Source organism: Chlorocebus sabaeus, chromosome 12, assembly GCF_047675955.1.
Source record: "Chlorocebus sabaeus isolate Y175 chromosome 12, mChlSab1.0.hap1, whole genome shotgun sequence".
Taxonomy (NCBI): Eukaryota; Metazoa; Chordata; class Mammalia; order Primates; family Cercopithecidae; genus Chlorocebus; species Chlorocebus sabaeus.
In genome coordinates this window covers 96208162-96226020 of record NC_132915.1, presented here as the reverse complement: position 1 = coordinate 96226020, position 17859 = coordinate 96208162, and the positions used below count along the sequence as shown (strand labels likewise).

Sequence of the window (17859 nt, the reverse complement as noted above, 5' to 3'; positions counted from 1 at the left end):
TAGATGGCGTGAGGACTGTGAATGCAGAAATGCCAGCACATTAATCGCGTTGAAATAGTTAACTGCATGCGATGTGAAAGTCACCTCATTTAAAGTGTTTAAAAAAGGGACCTGGGAGAGTGCAGTGTATGTGAGAATCACGTGGGACACCCATCGTCTCTGAACCTCGGTTTCCTTGCCGTAAACTGGCAAAGAGACCGTGTGAGCTGTGTTCCCTGGGGCCAAGAGATTCCAAGAAGGAAAACCTGGGATTCCTGGGACTGGGATGAGGGCCGGGGGCCGGAACGGGAGGGGCATGTAGGGACGGCTGGGGGGCAGCCCAGATAAGGCTTTCAATACTGGGTAGCAGCGTCTACACAGGCGGAGATCCCTGCATCTCACTTCTCGCAGGGCTGACCAGTGGCCAGAGGTGGGACCGGCCAGGCTCGGCCCAACCAAGTCTGGGAGCAGAGGACACTGAGTGAGGGATCCCAGGGACTACCCTCACTGGCCTGTGGCTCTCCTGACACCACAAGAGAAGTCCAGGAACTGACCTTGGGTCCTAATGGGGGACACCTTCCTGACTGCAGGCTGGCAGGGTGGTGTGGTGGTCAGTGTACTGGGCTCTGTGTCTCTGCCCCTACCTGCTGTGTGACGGTGGGCCAGACTCCTAACCTCTCTGTGCCTCTATTTCTTCAATGGCTAACAGAGACACTAGCAGCCCCCACATCCGATCACAGTGGTCTGAAGGTTAAAGGCAAGGGTGGCACGAGGCCTACAGCAAGAGCTCTGAGCAGGGAGCTGCCCAGGGAGTTCCACCACCATCTCCCCTCTGGCCGCCAAGAAAACAGGCTCATGGTGACCTGGCCCAGGTCTGTTGGACTCAGGGTCCTTCTCATCCCCAAGATCAGAGGGCTGCCACCAGGGAAGGAGCTGGCCCCTAGACACAGCCCAGCAAGCACACAGGGAAGGATGCCATGGGGACTTCGGTATGTTATTGCAAAAAAAGCCCACATTTATTGCTATTTGAACCCTGCTTTCATGCCTCCATTACCCAGAAAATGAGCCACGGGAGACACCAGGAGAGGCAGGAGATCAACCTCCTTGCACAAATCCCATTCCCTCGGATGCTGTCCTCAGCGAGGGTGACTGGGGGCCAACCAGCGGGCCCACCCGCAGAATGGCAGAGGAGGTAGGTTGACCCTGCGGACGCTGAGCTCTGTGGCGAAGGTCCTGGCCTTCTGGTAGAAGAAGAGCGACTTCTCGCGGTCCAGGAGGAAGTTGTGGGAGATGGTGGCCGGCAGCGTGTAGATCTTCAGCTGTGCCTTCTTGTTGCCCAGGTCCACGGCGGCTGCCAGTGCCAGCTGGTAGTACCCGGCTGCGTCAAACGGGTCCTGAAGGGGACAGGTCATGGTCAGCAAAAGGGGGACTTGGAGCCCATCTTCCCAGAAGCCGTTCCTGTGTCCAGGTCATTCCACATGTCCAGCCAATGCTGGCTCACCCCATGAGCCCCGAAGCCTGTGACACTGCTGTGGTCTCGGCGGCAGGAGGTGGGGACGACCCTGACACCCCTGGAAGCCTTCCTGACTGTCCCTATGCCCCACTCACCCCAAGCCTCCTGCCCCAGTGCCACCCTCTCTGCAGGCAGTGGCTGCTTTCCCCATGGGCTGAGGTTAGGGTAGATCCTGCCTGCTCTGACAGTTCCATGCAGGACCCGTGGCTCCAAGCCACAGCAGGGGCACTGCGTTGAGTGACCCAGGCTCCCCTCTCGCCCGTGTCCATGCTGACCATTTCCAGGCCCTCCACAGGCCAGGCCAGGTACAAAACCATCTCTCAGGTGTCCTCTCTGGCAATGTTCCCTGAAATATTGACGGAGTGTGACTCCCCAGACATCCACTCCCATTTTTAATGCATCTTTGGCTCAAACTCACCATCCCTGGGTTGGGATGCCGCCTCCCAGACCTCCTCCTTGACCCTCCCATTCCCCACCCGGCTTCTCCCCAGGCACCTCCTCCACATCGGGGTCACCCAAGGGACCTCTCTAAGACCCATGCCTGGCCTGTCCCTCTTTACCATCTCAAGATGGCTCCCAGGGCCAACGACAAAGTCCAAGATGCAGCAGTCCATTCCCTCACTGCCCCACCCCACACACGGAGCAGGGGCGTGAGAAGGCCCCGAGTCACCGCCACTGCTCATCCAATGGCCCCCGGCCCAGCCGAACACTGGACTCTGTGCTGGGTGCGTGGCTGAGCCTAACGTCCTTGCTCCCAGTCTGAGGGACATGGGAGTGAACACTGACCACACAGGGTGGCCCGGGCTGTGGCAGAAGGAAGCCCAGGAGGCCCCAGACTCAGCCGGGGTGTGGAAGGCAAAGGCCTCCTGAAGGGGTGGGGGCTTCCCAACTAAATAGGAAGGAGCCAGCCAATGCATATGTATCTGCGTGTGCCTGTGCGTGTTTGTGTGCCTGTGTGTGCATGTCCCTGTGTGCATGCCTGTGTGTGCGTGTGTCTGTGCCTGTGTGCATTTGCGTGTGCATTTCCATGTGCCTGTAGTGTGTGCAGCAGGTAGTGAGAGGTAGGCTGATCCAGGACACACCTAATCCACCCTATTCCAGGGCTCACTCTCACGTGTAGACTAAAGGGGACCCCATTTTAGAGGCAATTGGCAAAGATGTCCATTTACCCCTGCTTCTCTGCCAGCTTTCCAGGCTCCATCCAGCCCGGCTTTTTCTCCAACTCCTCTGGGCCCTGGGTCCAGAGCCTCCTATACAAGGAGGAGGGTGTAGCCTTGGAAAGACAGCCGCCCTTGGGGAATTCCAAGGGGGCCTCCCTGTGGGAAACTGGCCTGTGCTGACAACATAGTCACGATGAGGCCCACAGGGCTGTGCATGGGAAGGAGATGAAGGAGGGCTGTGCATGGGAAGGAGGGCTGTGCATGAAAAGGAGGACTGTGCATGGGAAGGAGGACTGTGCATGGGAAGGAGGACTGTGCATGGGAAGGAGGACTGTGCATGGGAAGAAGGTGAAGGAGGCCTCTGCCCCTCGACCCCAACCGTGGACTTGGCCTCTCAGGTACTACTTGGCCCTTTCCTTTCTCCTGGACAGGTGCAGCGGGCGGCAGGCTTCACCAAGAGAGATAAAGGCCTCTTCTGGGAGGTCCGTCCCCCTGGGTCCCAGGCGAGCCCCTGATCGGTGACCAGCGTCCCTCTGGGCTTGACACCTGGCACCTCCATGTCTGGCTGGGACTTGGGAGGCCACAGCGACCACTTCTGACAATCAGGTGTCACCAGCACTGGGCTGAGGCCTCCCGGGCAGCCCCAGGCCTGTTGTGGGGGATACGGGGCAGGGTCTTAGGGGTGCCCCAGCTCCTCATGTTGTCCGAAGGCCCCCAAGATCTCGGCCCCTGGACTGGAGTGCCCTGGCCCCTCAGCCCATAAGGAACACTGACACGGTGCCAGTACAATGCTGAGGAGGGGCGGCGCCTGCTGGGCAGAGGGGTGGACACACCCCAGGTCTGAGTCTGCCAGTCCCAGCTCTCCACCCCTGCAGGGCTGGGGCAGAGGGAGCACAGCCCCTCCCCTCGAGACACACCCGACCCAGCAAGGCCTCAGCCTGGTTGGCTGGAGCCCCACCCCACTGCACCTGCCCTGAGCTGGGGTTTCCCTGTCTGTGAACCCAATGGTAAGATACTGGTCCCACCCCACCCTTCCTGGGTGGTGTGAAGATTCAAGGTGTCTCGGGACTCCAGGAAGGAGTTGCTCAGTGCAGGCTGGCACCCTGGGCAGGCTTCCTAGAGGAGGTGCCAGGATTTGGGTTGCATCTTGCAACGTGGATTCAATGTGAGGATGCTGCTGTCCTCTGAAATGTCCTTCTCCCAACCCTGTTTTCTTTGTTAAATGCAACTTGACATTTGACTGTCAAGACTCAGCTTTGGTGTCACCTCCTCCAGGAGGGCCCCCCTGACTACAATCCCCCTTCTTTACCCAGAGGCCACCATTGCCCACTCATGTGTCAGCCTCCCTGGCTGAGACTGAGTTCCTGAGGGTGGGGCCTGGCCATCTTGGGAACTGGGTTGTGTCTCCTAACCTTGCCGGCTCCTCCAGCCATGTGCAGAGTTCTAGGGAGGCCACTGGGCCATTCCTAAGGAAGGCTGGAACCCAGGCCTCTGGGGTCTGGGTGGAGATCTCATTCCGAGGGGGCCGGGGACACCCCAAGCCCTGCCCCTCCCCACCCACCTTCAGGTCGTAGAAGATGATGCCACCGAGCACCAGGTACACCTTCACGTAGTACAGGGTCTCCTCGTCGAACTCCAGCGGCGAGTTGCAGAGCTACAGGGCCTTGAGGTAGAAGTGCTCCGCCAGCTTGCCTTGGCCCAGCCAATGGTGCAGGGCGGCCGGCCGGTGGTAGGCCACGTGCTCGTTCAGCCGGTCCCCTGGGGTGCAGGCCAAAGGGACAGGTGTGAGGACGTGGCTCCCTGGGGCAGGGAGGGAACATGCCCCTCAGGAACAGGTATGCAGACCCCGGGCAGCACACCTGGCTTACCTCTAGGCACCTGTGGTCACCTGGGCAGCTATGGCCAGTCCCTTCCAGGTTCCCAGATTCACTTTCCCATCTGCAAAGCAGAACTAATAAGGCCTGCCCCTGTCTACTGTGAGGCTTTGGCAACGTCGGACTTGGATGGCCCAGCTCTGTGTCTACACATAGGCACCAGCCTTTGCTCACTGCTTTTAACCAGGGGAGCCCAAAAGCCATGCAGTTCAGGTGCTCCTGGGCATCCCAGCTCCAGGCAACCCACAGATGTGACTTCTGACTCCTGCTGGGTGTGTCACGATCAGAGCCCCCTACCTTGGGGAGTCAGCTGCACACCTACTGTGTACTGTGCCACGGGGCACAAGGCGCTGGGGCATGTGGCCTGCCTAGGGTTCCCTGTCTCTGGAGGGGGACAGATGACCCTGGCACAGCACCAGGGGATGCCCGGCCTTAAGGGGCAGACTGCTGGAAGGGGAACTGGGATTTTATCAGCCAGAGAGCCGTGTGGTTGATAAGGGTGGGAAGGGCACAAGAGAAAGGGAATGTGCCACTCAGCCTGACACATACAGGGACCAACGAGATGCCTGGCATGTCTGGAAGGCAGAGGGCACACTGGGCGGCCCTTGTGGTCAGCAGCGGGAACAGGCAGAGGAAGCAGAGCTCAGTCAGGCAGGGAGCTCTGCACTGCGTGAGAGACCTCGGGCTGTGCCCCACAGCCGGACGGGGAAGCCACTTGGGCAGATCTGCCTGCCTGGACAGGAGCCCAGAAAAATCCAGCAGCTGTTTCAGCTCCTGCCCTGCAGACCTGGAGGCTGGGCCCTGGCAAAGTGTGGGTCCTGGCAGGGCGGGGGCTCAGGGGACTCACCCAGAGTGATGCTGAGTGCTAGGGCCATGTAGGCAAACTCCATGCCCTCCTGGGGCTTTTCCAGTGTGGCCAGGAGTGCCACCAGCTTGTGGCACAGCTGTAGCAGCAGCTCCACCTTGCGGTTGCCCGTAGTCACTGCCGGGGCAGGGCCCGGTCCTACCACACAGGCAGGTGGGGTCAGGTTTCCCGCAGCACCCACCTTGCCCAGCGCCCTCCTCAGAGCTCAAACATGTGCTTGGAGCTTCCCACGCCCCAGCTACTCCTGCACCTCGACACAGCTCTGTGCCCTGGGATAACACAGTTCAGTCACCCAAGTTGGGGGCTGAAGAGTCACCTGAGACCCACCAAGCTACACCCGATAGCCTCAGACCAGCCTCTCCCACCTGGGCACCGGAGGTCTGACTAGGGGGAGCCAGCACTCCTCTCTGCTCTAAAAACACCACATTTATCTGTGCCCAGGGCTGAGCCACACCGTGAGCTCAGAGGAAGGGAGAAGCCGTCCCACTTCGGGATGCATGCAGACCTGGGCCTCCCACTGATATGCTGTGTGTCCTTTGACATGTCCCTGTGCCTCTCTGAGCCTCAGTTTCCTCATCTGGAAGATGGGGACAGGACTTCCTGCTCACGGTTGCTTGAGGTCATCAGGTACAAGGGTAGAGCCATTGTCACGTCCAGGCCCCGAGCGTTTGTCCCTGGCAGAGGCATGGTCAATATCATTCCCGGTGAGACCACTTGGAAACTCATCATGTGCATGGGTGGCCCTGCCTCCAGGTGGGAGGCCTCTACCCTGCCACACCTGTGCGTCAGCCCTCCAGGTGCCCCACTGAGGCCCACCCACATCAGCCCACAGGCCAGCTCACCCGGTAGAAGGACATGCCTTCCTCCCGCTCCCAGGGCCCATTGAAGAAGATGTCTCCAGCTGCCTGAAACAGCTCCAGCCCCAGGTTGGGGTCGCCTGTGTACAGGTCCACATTCTGTGCCACCTGAAAGGAGACAGAAGTTCCCTCAAGGCCCACACCTAGCGAGGAGGCTACGTGCACCTTTGCCAGCCTCCTTCCTCTCACACACTACAGGTACACCTGAGCATTTTTCAGACCCTGTGCATGAAGGCTGCTCCCACCACTGGCATGAGGACAATGAACTGATGCACCTGAGTGCCGGGAGGTGACTGAGCAGCTGTAGCCCAGGAGTCTGATACCTGTGAATCCTACCACCAGGGCTAGCCCTAGCCCACTCCCCCTGCACTCAAACCAGTCTCCGTGGCCCCCAGATTACTGGAAGCCCAGCCCCTGGCTCCTTTCTGCGTTGCTACATCCCTGCCACATCAGCAGTGTGTGTGGGTGGGCCTGGTCCCCTCTTGGCCATGAGCTCTTCATCCCGCTCCTCAGCTCAAGGAGGTATACAGCAGGTGCTCAATAATGAAAGCTTCACCAGGCTCGTGGGCTTCACAATTTGTACCAGATCACACTGTGTTTGGGAAAGCCTCTGAAAACAGCCACTATGATAGATTCATTTTGTAAGGAGATGTGCCACGTGTCGCTTAGAGCAAGTTCTTCTGTGTGTTAACTGAGTGGTCATATTATTTGAGCATGTGCTGTATACCAGCAGGTGCTGTGCACTGTGAGGGGCCGCGCCTCTGCCCTCAGGGAGAAGATGCTGGCCACCGGGGGAGGATGTGAGGGAACCAGTTGGAGGGAGGGAAAAGGCACACAACAGGTACTCAGCAGTGGCTTAGGAATGAGTGGATGGATGGATGAATGGATGAGGAGATGTAGACACATGGATGGATGGATGGGTGTGTGGATAGATAAATGCCTGGATGGATGGATGGATGGATGGATGGAAGGAATGATGTATGTCTGTATGTATGTATGGGTCGGTAGATAATGTATGAATAGGTGGAGGGCAGATGATGTATGTACATGTGGATGGATGGTGGATAGACGAATGTATGGATAAACAAATGGAGAGATAGATGAATGGAGGGATACATTAATAGGTAGATTGGTGGGTGGATGGATGAACGATGGATGGATGGATGGACGAATGGTGAATGGATGGATGGGAGAAAGGATGGATGATGAAAGGATGGATGGATGGAAGGATGGATGAATGGATGGGTGGATGGATGATGGATGGATGGAACGATGAACAGGTGAATGGATGGAGGATGGAAGGATGAATGGACAGATGGATGGAACAACAGGTGAATGGATGGATAGACGGCTGAATGGATAAAAGGACGGATGAATGATGGATGGATGAATGGACGGATGGATGAATTGACAGATGGATGGACAATGGATGGATGGATGCTTGATGGATGGATGGTGGATGGATGATGGATGGTGGATGGATGGATGGATGGATGGATGATGGATGGATGGAAGGATGAACAGATGAATGGATGGATGATGGAAGGATGGATGGATAGATGGATGAATGATGGATTGATGGAAGGATGAACAAGAGGTGAGTAGATGGTTGATGGAAGGATGGATGGATGACGGATGGATATATGGATGAATAGATAAATGGATGAATGGATAAATGGATGGATGGATGAATGGTGGATGGATGAATGGTGGATGGATGGAAGGATAAACAGGTGGATGGATGGAAGGATGGAAAGATGAACAGGTGAATGGATGGTTGATGGAAGGATGAATGGACGGATGGATGAACAGGAGAATGGATGGATAGATGGGTGAATGGATGGATGATAAATGGATGAAAGATGATTGATAAAAGGATGGATGGATGAATGGACAGATGGATGGATGATGGCTGGATGATGGATGGATGGAAGGATGAACAGATGAATGGATGGATGGATGGATGATGGAAAGATGGATGATGGAAGCATGGATGGATGAATGAATGGATAAATGGATGGATGGAAGGATGAACAGGAGATGAGTGGATGGATGATGGAAGGATAGATGGATGATAGATGGATGGATGGATATATGGATGAATGGAGAAATGGATGGATGGATGAAGGATGGATGGATGGAAGGATGAACAGGTGAATGGATGGATAATGGAAGGATGGATGGTGGCTGAATGAATGGATGATAAAGGAATGAATGAATGATAGATGGACGAATGGATGGATGGATGGATGGATGATGGATGGATGAGTGGAAGGATGATCAGATGAATGGAAGGATGAACAGGTGAATGGATGGATGATAGAAGGATGGATGGATGGATGGATGGAAGGATGAGTAGGCGAGTGGATGAATGATGGAAGGATGGATGGATGATGGATGGATGGACGATGGATGGATGGAAGAATGAACAAGTGAATGGATGATGGAAGGATGGAAGAATGGATGGAGGGATGGATGAACAGGTGAATGAATGGATGGATGATAAAAGGATGGATGATAAAAGGATGGATGATGACTGAATGGATGGATGAATGGACAGGTGAATGGATGGATCATGGATGGATGGAAGATGGCTGGATGGATAATGGAAAGATGGATGGAAGGATGGATGGAAGGATGGACGGACGGAAGTCTGGATGGATGGAAGGATGGATGGATGGACGAAGAGGTGAATGGATGGACGAAGAGGTGAACAGAAGAATGATGGATGGATGGATGGATGGAAGGATGAACAGTTGGATGGATGATGGAAAGATAGATGGAAGGATGGATGCATGGACAAACAGGTGAATGGATGGATGGACAGGTGAGTGAATGGATGATAAAAGGGTGGATGGATGATGGATAGATGGATGGATGATAGATGGATGGATGGACGGATGGATGGATGATGGATGGATGGATGGATGCGTGGAAAGATGAACAGGTGAAAGGATGATGGAAGGATGGATGGATGGATGGATGCATGATGGATGGATGGATGAAAGGACCCACAGGTATATGGGAAGATGATGGAAGAATGGATGGATGGATGGAGGATGGATTGATGGATAGAAGGATGAGCAGGTAAACAGATAGATGATGGAAGGATGAATGGATGGGTGGATGGACAGGTGAATGGATGGATAGACGGGTGAATAGATGGATGATAAAAGGATGGATGGATGGAAGGATGAACAAGTAAATAGATGATGGGAAGATGAATGGATGGGTGGATGGACAGAGAGTGAACAGCACAGGGGTCCTCCTGCATCCCTTGCCACTCACCTGGATGTACAGGTCCACCGGCTCGCTCTGCCGCAGGATGTAATAGATCTTCGCTGCTTGCAGCCAGGCATACACCTCCTTCTCTTTCCTTTGGAGGTCAATGAAAATCTCCAGACTTCGTTTGGTGTAGTCCAGAGCGGATTTGTAGGCCCTGGAATCACTGGAATCAGACACAGGTGTCAGAACAAGGGCTCTCATCCTCCTGGAACCAGTCTGCCTCCTCCCGTGGGTCTGGTGACAGATGAATCTGGGATGTGGGGACTGGGAATGGCCCTCCAGTGTGTGCAGTGTTCTGCCCTTCCCAGGCTGCTGGGAGGGCCAGGGTGAACACACACGGTATGGAAAAGATGAAGGACATCCTTCCGAGGGAATCGAGCATCATGCTGCCCTGTGGCAGGAGGAGTGTGCTAGTCCATCTCCCCTGCCTTCCAGACATGGCCGGTGTCTCCTCCAGACGCACCAGGAGCCGTTAGTGTTCAGAGGCTATCTAGGCCGATGGTTCTCAATGTGTGCAGGCCTCACAGTCACCCGGAGGCCTGTCCTTAGAGCTTGCTGGCCCTGCCCCCAGAGCTTCTGGCTCCACAGGCCTGGGGCAGGCCCTAGAACTCCCACTTGCCGCAAGCTCCTAGGTGACATGGATGCTGCTCTACTGGTCCAGGAACTATACATGGCTCTAGCACACTGGCCCATTTTCCTTCTGCGAACCTGAGGCCAAGACTGGAGCCAGTCTTCCAGGTCCCCATGGAATCTGGCTCCTTCCCTGTTCTCTCAGTAAGTCCAACACAAGAGGGGATGTGACTGCAGCAATGTCACCAGGCCCTGTGGGTGGGGTGGCCAGGGCCATGGTTACCCCACCAGGTCAGGATGCTTGGGGGAAGCTGAGTGGGCCACATATGGGACGTGAGACCTTGAAACCCTGCCCCAGGGAAGCCCGTGACACACTGGCTCTGTCTTTTGTGGGAGAGAAGCCACAGGTGGCTGCTGTGGTCACATTTAAGGAGACAGATGAAGGTCAGGAATGAAGACTCGGGGCAGGCAGAGGTCAGATGACAAAAGCCACCATAGTAGGAAGAGCAGCCCAGAGTGCACGTACTGCCTCTGCTGGGGTTAAGATGACTTTTGACCCAACAAGGGAGGCTCAAGCTGGGACTCACGGGCCAGCAGCAGCCCTGGAATGACCCCAGACCCACCAGATCAAAGCATCTGATGCCAAGGAACCAAATGATCAAAAGGAGAGGGGTTGCTGGGGCACTGGGCTAGCTTCCCTGTGCCCCCCCCCGCCCTGCCCGTCCCCACCTCCACCTCCACCACTGCAAAGCCAGCCCTTACCGCTCCGTGCCCAGGGACAGGTAAAGCTGACTGATGGTCTCCAGGAGCTGCCCCTCCAGCACCTCGTCAGCCACCTTGTGGGCCAGGGAGAGCTGGAGCTCATGGTAGATGACACACTGGGCCTCGCTGGGCATGACGATGCTGTAGAGGTAGCACAGCCGCTGGACGGCCCACAGCTGGCCTGGGCAGAAGACAAAATGGAAGACGTCATCCTCCCAGCATTGAAGCGACGCTGGCTGGGCTCGGAGGCCCCTGCACCGTGCTTCCCTCTTTCACACCTCTGTGAGCCTGGGCCCCATAGGCGGGGAGCCTGAGTGCAGACAGGCCATGCACCTGTGCCAGGGCAGATGTCGAGCACACCGTGACATGGGCACACCTTGGTGCAGATGCTCATGGTACAGGCCGGCCTTCTTTACAACTCCCAGGGCCGAGGTCCTGGCCAGGTTCAGCCCCTGCATCAGGCCGTCTATTTCTGCTTCACAAAGTCCCTCTGGCCAGGACCAGGGCCACCTTCAGTCTGAGCTGATGAGGCCAGGGGCACAAGTAGCCCCTGTCGCAGATGGAACCCTGAGAGAGCAAAGCCAAGCGTCATGTCTGCCACACATCATGTTGGGGGAATGGGGTTCAAAGCCGGCCCCCGGTGTTCCCACACATGCTTCTCTCATGCAACCAGGCTCCCAAGCCACAGGCTCACTGGCCTCTCCCAAAGCCAGGGCGCTGGGAACGGTGGAAAACTTCTGATTTTCTAGTGTCAGAAACATTCCAGAGATTAACACAGAAAACCAGGTACGCTGAATGAACATCTGTCACACACGCCCCCCAACAACAGCTGCATACACAGTCTTCTCGAACACCCATGGGACATTCCCCATGACAGACCATGTGCCAGGCCACAAAATGAGCCTCAGTGAAGGAAGAAGGACTGAGACCAAAGCAGAGGTGTTCTTCAGCTGTACTGGCACGAAACTGGAAATCGACAGTGAAGAAAATGTGGGAAATTCAAAAATATGTGGAAACTACACACTCCTAAACAACCAGCGAGTCAAAGAGACCATCAGGGAAACCGACAACTAATTTGGGAAGAATGCAAACAAATGCACAGCCCGGGCCAGTGCAGTGGCTCACGCCTCTCATCCCAGCACTGTGGGAGGCCGAGGCGGGAGGATCGCTTGAGTCCAGGAGTTTGAGATCAACCTGGGAAACATGGTGAAATCCTGTCTCTATAAAAAATATATATATATATACACAAAAATTAGCCGGGTGGGGTGGTGCACATCTGTAATTCCGGCTACATGGGAGGCTGAGGCATGAGAATGGCTCGAACCTGGGTAGAAGTTGCAGTGAGCCAAGATTGCACCACTGCACCCCAGCCTGGGCAATAGGGCAAAACTCTGTCTTTAAAAAAAAAAAAAAAAAATAGCACAGCGTATCAAAAATTCCAAGATGCAGCTAAGGCAGTGCTAAAAGGAAAATTTATAACTGTAAATGTCTACATTCAAAGAAAAAAAGAAAAATCTCAAATCAAAAACCTAACCTTCCACCTTGAGAAACTAGAAAAAGAATGAACGAAACCCAAAATGAATAAAAGGAAGAAAATAATAAACATGCGAGTGGAAATGGGAAGTAAAAAAACTGAAAATAACAAAATTGACAAATTTTTCACCAAACTGACCAAGAAAAGAAAGATGGGATACAAATGATTAAAATCAGAGACTGAGCACCATGGCTCAGGCCTGTCATCCCAGCACTTTGTGAGGCCGAGGGGGAAGGATCGCTGAGGCCAGCATTCAAGACCAGCCTGGGGGAACATGATGAGACCCCATCTCTAATAAAAATGAAGAAATAAAAAATTACAAACCCAAGTTTCTAAAATCAGAAATGAAAGAGGAAACATTATTGCCGACCTGACAGAAATAAAAGGATTCCATGAAAACACTACAAACAATTGTACACCAACAAACCAGACCATCTAGACACAACAGCCAAACTCCTAGAAGGACACAAACTACCGAAAGTGACTCAAAAATGACCCCAAGGAAGCATGTAGGGTACCAGCCCCGCCCTCGGTCTCCTCGACCGTTCAGCGCAGGGTGGGGAGACAGGGAAGCATGATCCCCGTTCCCTGGCCTGCATTTCCAAGTCTGAATCCCCCAGCACCCAGGGAGGCCCTCGTAGGAGGAGGTGCCAGAGTCTATTGTGCCAGGAGCCACCGGAGGCTGCAGTGGGGGCTGGGGCACTGGGTCCCTGGAGGGTCTCCTTCCAGTCAGAGAATGTCTCTGGGGAAGAAGCCTGGGTCTGAACCCCCCAACCCTCCTTGGGCAGATGTGTGGGACCGGGGCCCCTTCACACGGTCCTTTCCAAAATCTTATCCCTCCTAGGGCCAGGAGTGGGTGCCAGGTCTGTGCTGGGAAATGGGCAGGTTTGGTCACAGCCCCTGGGGCTCTGGTCCAGGTCACAGGAGGCACCTCTGAGTGGTCTCACTATGTCATGACAAAGCGCTGCAAGGCAGAGGGGACTCAACAGTTTCCCTTGTCGCAGCCATTTCCCTGGACTCAACTTCCTCATCTATTCTCTGCGGCCTAGATTTTGGACACCCTGCCCACCTACTGTCCGTTCACTGCTCAGTCTTTAGTGATTGTTCGATAGCACTCCATGGCTCCCCAGTGCTCTTGGGGAAAAGGCCAAGCCACAGCCTGAGGCCCCAGGCCCTGCTTCGCTCTGCAGAAGAGCTTCTCACCATCCAACAGCCAAACCCACCCACTCCCAACACTGCACCTCCCTGCATAAGCCCTGCTCACTCACCCCCGCTCACACCCTACTCATCCTCGCTCCCACTCCCACTCACTCACCCCCACTCACTCATCCCCGCTCACACCCCACTCATCCCCGCTCACACTCCCGCTCACCCCCACTCACTCACCCCCGCTCACACTCCCGTTCACTCACCCCCACTCACACCTCCGCTCACCCCCCAGCTCACTCATCCCCACTCACACCCCACTCATCCCCGCTCACTCGCTCACACCTGGGCCTTCACACAGGCTACACCACCAGCCCTTCCCCCACCACCAGGCCCTCATCCACCACCTATTACTTGACTAAATCCTCTCAACCCTCTGGTCCTAGACTAAAGAGGCTTCCCTAACCCAGGGCCAAGTGCTGCCCTGCCATCACGCCACTCACCCTTTTGTAGCTTCTGTGGCCTGAAGCTCACATTCCTAGGCTCAGTCTCTGCCACCCATGGACCCCACAAGCCCCATTTGTGGGTGGGGCCTGGCACACTCTGCAGGAGCTGCTTTTGCATGAACTGCTCCGCGGCTTTGGGCAATCACCCGCCGCTGTGTCCTCTGTGCAGTGAGATGACAGGTGCGCAGGCTGCCAACATACCAAGCAGATAACACGGGCACAAGAACTGGTGTTCAGGGCCTGGCTCATGGAGGGGCCCCAAGTCTCAGCTCAGCAGAGCCTACCTTGATCCCAGGGTTATGTCTAGGAATCCCCAGCATGCAGAACTTTCAGTGCTCAAGGCAGGATAGTCCCTGGGCAGACCAGGAAGAGCTGCCTGCCCCAGTAGGGCACAGAGGGCCTGGCCCTGCATGGGAACCGCCTGTCTCCAGGGCGCTTGCCAACATCTGCTGCTGACCATGACTCAGCACTTTCGATGGTGGAAAAACCACCACTTGTTTCCGAATCACAAATCCCAGATGTGCCCTGACTCGAGTGTCCCCAGAAGGCACACAGGAGGAACTGGGACACTCACCCTCCACAAGGCCCATCTCCATGGTGACCAGAAGGGCACACTGATAGTAGACCTTGCCCTGCTGGGCCGGGCCCTGGCGGGTGCAGAGGTGGCCCAGCTACAGGAGCACGTGGGTGAAGTCCCGGCCACACTCCCTGCAGGGCAGCCTCGAGAACAGCCGCACGGCCCCCAGGAGGTAGTGCTGGGCCAGCCTGCTGGCACTCGTGTGCAGGCACAGGGTCCCGAAGTTGGCCAGCACCAGTGCCTGGTTCCTCCGCTGGCCCAGGTCCCACGCCGCCCGTAGGGCGCACTAGTAGCCCTCAGCTGCCTGCCTTGTCCGGCCTGTCCTCTTCAGAGCCACGGCCACCATGTTGGCAATCACACCCTCCTGGTCCTCGCTGGCCACCACTGCATCCTGGACAGACTGCAGGATGTTCAGGGCCACCGGACTCTGTCCATGAAGCACGTGCAGCCAGGCCAGCGCCACCAGGCAGTCCAGGATGGCACGAACTCTGGCAACAGCACTGGCTTCCACCGCCTGTGTCATGAAGGTGATGGCTGCGCTGTGGTAGCCACGGTGGCTGTACAGTTGGGCCAGGCTGGCTTGGAGAAGGCCGCGCAGCGCCTGGCCTGTGCCCGGAGTTAGGGAGGCCAGTGCTCGCCTGTGGTAGTGGGAAGTCTGGATGTGGAGGCTGTGGGGCTGGAGGGCGTTCTGGAGCACCAGGTTCACGCTTCTCAGCGAGCCGGCCAGCGAGTCCTGTGTCCTCAATGAGGCCACTTTGACACAGCTCAACACCAGGTGGGGCAGACACTTGCAGCCAGGAGTAGGAGCCAGGAGTAGATGTCAGCCAGGAGTAGGGAGCAGTCTGAGAGCCACGCAGCCTCTGGGGCTCCCGAGTTCCTGTGCAAAAGCAGCAGCCGCTCCAGGAAGGGCAGGACCACCTCGGGCTGCTTGAGGTGCACATGGTGCCTGGCCAGCAGGAAGCAGGCCCGGGCCTCAGCCTGCAGGCTCTGGCCACCCACCACCTGCTGCAGCACCAGCTACAGGAGCTCTCCCTCCACCTCCGTGCTGCAGATGTGGCCAGGCGTCCCCAGGAGCAGGGCCATGGCTTTGGGAACCACCTGTGTAAACTTCTCCCGTTCTGCTTCCGGTAAATGCTGGCCAGGTTGGTGTACACAGCCACCACCAGGAACAGGTCCCCAAAGCTGCCCTCCAGGGCCCCAAGTGCTTCCTCAAAGTACACCCGGGCCTGGGACAGCTTGAGCCTCCTGCTGCACAGCCGCCCCAGAAGGAAGCAGAGCCTGGCCAGGGCCATGAGGAGGCCAGCTTTCTTGGCCACGCCTCAGGCCTATGCCAGGCACCCAGTCAGCTCCTCCTCGTCGCTAAAGCTGCAGAACATGCCGCTCAGCCATGGCAGTGCCACATCGTACAGGCCACAGAAGCTGGCCTTGTACCCGGGGGCGTTCAGGAACAGCAGCAGTGAGCTCAGGGCCTCTGGGTCCTCCCAGTGGTCCTCAGCTTCCAAGAAGAAGGAGGGCTCCTCAGGGTCCTGCAAGCTCACGTTGCTGGATGCTGAACAGAGACCCCAGGACGCTGCCTCCTGGGGGCAGCCTGGACAGGTCTTGCATTGTTCCAGAACATTCTTCACCTTTGGCAGGGTCTCCTGTGGCTCCAGGCCCAGGCAAGGTGGAGGTATTCCTGCAAGTCACACACACACACACAAAAATGTAACTTTTGTCAGTGTATTGGGCCCCCCGGTGAGGTACAGGAATCCATGAAATCCTCAACAGCCAATCAGAGCTATTGATCAGCTCAAAAGCTGCTATGCAAACTTCATAAAGCCACCGACGGCACAGGACAGGGGTGTTGTACCCATGTACCCAGCTCCGTGCAGGGAAACGGATCATCCCTGCAGGAAGGACGGGAAATCTTCCAGGTCCCTGTGGCCACCTTCACCTTGGATGGTCTGAAAACCTGAAGCCCACAGTTCCTAAAGGGTTAACAAAGGCCAGCCTGCTCCAGCAGCCCACTGATGCCTGCTGGCTTTGGTGGGTTCCTAGCCAAAGCCCCCTCCCAGAGGTGAGCAAACAAGCGCATTTCCTGTTGGAAAATCTGGGATGAAAGGAGGCATTACTGGGAAGGAAAAAACCTAGATTTAAACAGATTCTCTGTTTCAAGCTCACATGCAAAAAATATTTTCAATACAAACTGTCTCCTTATTCATCTGTAAAATCTTGGAATTAAAAAAATAAATAAATATGATTTAGAGAAAAATGTCTGACTTGACTACACTAGATGAGCTAAGAAATCTCCCCCAACCGGCAGAGGCACACAGCCCCTCCCAGCCACTACTCTGACCTCCGGGGCAGCTGGAGAGCCACGTGCCTTTGCTCCAGGGACTTTGGCAGAGGGTTCAACCACCGCCTCCTCGAGGCAAACCTACAACAGCCTTCCCTTCCCCACTGGCTCCCCTCAGGAAGGAGCAGACCCTTCAGGGACCTCAGTTGAGGCCCCTGCCACCTAAGGCTCTGAATTCTGCTACCCACTGAGGGCAGTGTGGCCTCCCATCTCTGAGGCAGAGCACAGGGTGAACTGCAGCTTCTCCAGGTCATGAAAAAGGAACCCACAGCTACATGTGGGCCCCAGCAGTGGAAAGGATGCCCCGCCTCGGTCAGGGACCAGGCGGGGGTCAACATGTTCATTGGAAGAAGTGTGGGACCCCACGGCCTCCAGTGTCAGAGTAGACGGGAGGTTCAGGCCCACCTCAGGCGACGTCCCCCAAACCCCCAGCCCACACCACAGAGGAGTGACAGCCGCATCCAATGCCCACCGGACCCAGCTCTGTCCCCTCCCCCGGTGTTACTCCAAGGCCCAGCTCATAACCAGAGGAAGCCTAAGCCACGGGCAAAACCCACCTTGTTCCTGCGGCTGCTCAGTCTCAGCTTCCTCTATTGAGTCTGGAAAGGGAGAAAAGAGAAGCAATGAACACCCCCAGCCAGCACCTCTGGTGCCATGTCAGGTTGAGCTGGTGTCGGTGTTGCAGGGTGAGAGCACTGCAGGATACAAGGGTTGAAAGTCATATCATCCTCTTCCCTCCTGGATCATGGGAACAACATCACTGGGGGTTGTACACTTTCTGTGATATTGGGAGTAACATCGTCTTCTGTGCCTTGGAATATTAAGGACAATATAATGGGAGGGGGCGTGTACATCTTCTGCAATATTGGAATAATATTATCCCCTCTCCCCCTGCA

At 56.0% G+C, this 17859-nt stretch overlaps 1 pseudogene; it reads right to left on the bottom strand.

Moving 5' to 3' along the window:
- Window positions 1-780: 780 nt before the first annotated feature.
- LOC119618187 (SH3 domain and tetratricopeptide repeat-containing protein 1-like) overlaps window positions 781-17859 on the bottom strand; it is a 28013-nt pseudogene continuing 10934 nt past the window's right edge.